This window comes from Physeter macrocephalus, unplaced genomic scaffold (genome assembly GCF_002837175.3).
Source record: "Physeter macrocephalus isolate SW-GA unplaced genomic scaffold, ASM283717v5 random_1454, whole genome shotgun sequence".
Taxonomy (NCBI): Eukaryota; Metazoa; Chordata; class Mammalia; order Artiodactyla; family Physeteridae; genus Physeter; species Physeter macrocephalus.
In genome coordinates, this window is record NW_021146675.1 from 2,716 (window position 1) to 5,736 (window position 3,021).

The 3,021-nt window shown below is 62.9% G+C and overlaps 1 long non-coding RNA gene across 2 annotated transcripts in view; it reads right to left on the reverse strand.

Moving 5' to 3' along the window:
- Positions 1–433: 433 nt before the first annotated feature.
- The window catches only part of LOC129391941 (uncharacterized), a 3,405-nt gene continuing 817 nt past the window's right edge, over positions 434–3,021 (reverse strand). For both annotated transcript variants that reach the window (XR_008616855.1, XR_008616856.1), the window contains exons 2-4: positions 2,184–2,319; positions 1,393–1,614; positions 434–1,165 (exon numbers count right to left, since the gene is read on the reverse strand). This is a non-coding gene — a long non-coding RNA (uncharacterized lncRNA). The remainder of the gene's footprint in view (positions 1,166–1,392; positions 1,615–2,183; positions 2,320–3,021) is intronic.

Sequence of the window (3,021 nt, forward strand, 5' to 3'; positions counted from 1 at the left end):
CTTCCCTCTCCTTTGGAGGGCACTCACGGAAGCAGAGAGGGAGGGGTTGGGGCCAGATGCTGCAGCCATGCAGGGTAAGTTCTAGAGACCTGCCGGCTGTGTTCTTAACAACACGGTGCCGTGCTCTTTTCAAAGTGTGTGAATACAAGTATGTAGATCCCATGTTACATGTTCTTCGTGTGCACCATACATGCCACACACTCACAGGCGTGCGTGTGCACACACACACGCCACACACTTACCTACACACACACCGCTCGCATCACGCATACATACACACACACACACACACCACACATCCATAATTTTAGTGAAATCCAACTGATTCTTTTGCAGAGGAACAGAGCTAAATCCTACAACTTTCTGTGAGCTGACGCCTGAAACTCTCCATTCAGACTTTTGCACGCTGTGGGAAGATTACAAAGTAGGCAAATTTTATTTTCACCCCGACCTCCGCTTTACATACACACCGCTGGGGCTCCCCAGGCTCCTCGCCAGCGCGCCCACATCTGTCCGCTCCTGGTCTGCTCTGTGTCGCGCCCGGGGAGCTGATACACCCACACGTGCGAGAGGCGGCAGGGGGCCTCCCTGCCTAAGGCTCAAACTGTCGCCTGGAGAGTTAACGCCCAGCGTCCCACAGAGAGGGGCACGGAAGCAGGATTGTCAGGGTGCATTTCTAAAGGAGGAGCGCTTTCCAAGTTATCTCCCATTCTACTAACCAGGCGGCCTCCTGAGCGCCACCCGGGCCCCGAGCTCCTCCACCTTGAACGTGCCCGTGCGGGGCTGAGATGCCACTCAGGGCAGAGTCTGCTCAGCGGCCGCAGGGCGAGCCCCTCGGCGTCTGGAAGACTCTACGGCCTGCAGGGGGTCGTCCGGATGTGCCGTTGGTCAGGGCAGATGTCCAAAAGCTGCGGGCCGGACAGCGGTCGGATGCCCAGCGGAGCTGGGGACTCCCGGTGGTCAGAGGCTCCAAACGCGCTGCCAAGCGACTCCCGGCCGGGCCTGGTGGGGCTGGGCGGTCACTCCTGGTGCCCAGGCCCCGTCGGTACCTGGGGCTGCATCTCACAGGGCAGAGGCAGGAGAAGAGCGTCTAGTGCAGGAGCCGCACGGACACAAGCTCGCTAAGCGCCGTCGACGCGAGCTCCCCCGTCAGCCCGCGGGTCACCTGTACGCGAACGAGTTCAGAGCCCACCTCGCGATGCGGGAGTCTCCGCACCCAGGTCCCTCCCCGCTGTCCTCTGACAGCTCCGCCCTCCTCCCCACCTGAGTGTGCGAGGGCGCCCACGGGGCCCGCTGCGCGTCCACCGGTGCCGAGCGAGGGACGGGGCAGGTGCGCGGAGCACTGCCTTCGGGGCACCAGCACTGAATGCCGCCCCGTGGAAGAGACGTCACCTGGTCCGCGGACGGGCCGACAGCAGCCCCCTGGCTTGTCACGCACGTCAAGTGCAGGGACCGCGCCGCCCTCTGCTGTTTGCCGGGCGCGGTCCGCCTGCACCCAGTGCCCTCCCTACACAGCTCCGTCCGCCGGGCGTCTCCCTGCAGGCGCAGGAGCCTGGCTCCGAGAGCGTCACGCCTTCTACAAGACCCCTCAGAGTGCAGATCTCCGGTTTCTTCCTGATGGGAGAAAATCTGAGTGTGAAAGAAGGCTTTGAGGACTTCCCTGGTGGTCCAGTGGCTAAGACTGCGCGCTCCCGGCGCAGGGGGCCCAGGTTCGGATCCTGGTCAGGGAACTAGATCCCGCACGCCGCAACTAAAAGATCCCAAGTGCCGCAACTAAGACCTGACGCAGCCAAGTAAATACACAAATATTTAAAAAAATAAATAAACAACTTTGATGGGCCAGCCAGAAGAAAAGTGGGGAGAAATTTGCTTTGGGGCACATCTGGGCACCAAATATGCCCTCGCCCTCTCCTGCCCGTGCAGCAAGCACCTGCGCACAGTAGGGCACACGCTTCACTCCTGGGGCCCGGGGGCCCGCGTGGACCTGGAGGGAAGGGAAAGGTGTTAGAGTCACGAGGCGCGTCGGGCCAGGGAATGGAGTCCCGTCCCCAGAGCCCTCTGGACCCCGGCCCGTTATGGGGGCCACGGTCACGGTGCCCGGGGCTGACACAGGCCTTGGGGCTGGGAGAGCCTGGCTTCAAATCCCGCCCTGCTGTGCGGCCTCTCTGGGTCCTAGTTTTCACCTCTAAATGGGTGTGATGATACCACCCACGGCGCTCCTGGGAGATAAATAACATCGCTTGTGTGAGGGCCTGCACGCCAGGGTGACGACGGTCTCGCTGTTGCGGTGACTGCTGTCTGGCTGCCCCTACGCCGCTCCTGCAATTCAGGGCCACTTGTAAGGCTAAGACTGAGGCCTGGCCGGGCTCAGGTCTGATGGGCCCGTGGCCGGGCTGGGGCAGGCATGGCAGGGGGGTGGCAAGGAGAGCCTTATCTGTGGGGCATCTGCTGGGACCAGAGGGACCAGAGGGAGAGAGACAGAGGCAGCGCCACATCAGAGGGCCGTGCGGGGCTGGAGAGGTTGGCGCCTCTACGACCCAGGCACTGTTCTAACACCCTCATGTGTTTTAACCCATTTCGTCCCCCAAACACGTGGGCAGACGCTATTACCATCACCCGCTCGCAGCGGCACAGGGGCTCCGTAGCTGAGGCACAGCAGGGAGTTCCCTGGGGAGAAGCCCTGTGTAGCGGGGCCCTGAGCCGCCCCAGAGCCCAAGGCCTGTGTCCGGCCCGCACCCTCGGCCCCGGCTGCAGCCACAAAAGAGAGCCCGGGTCGCCGTCAGGGCCCCAGAGGCAGAGGCCTCGCCCGGCATTGTTAGGCCAGAAACGATGGACCGGGCACAGCCTCATCCGCTTGCCTGTCTCTATCCCATTCCATAAATATTCATCAAACTCTAGCTGGGAGTGAAGCCCGGGCGGGCGGCCCCCCCACTTTAGCACTCTCCCCCCGGGCGGCCCTCCCCACTTTCTCACCCTCCCCCCGGGCGGCCCCCCCCACTTTAGCACCCTCCCCCCGGGCGG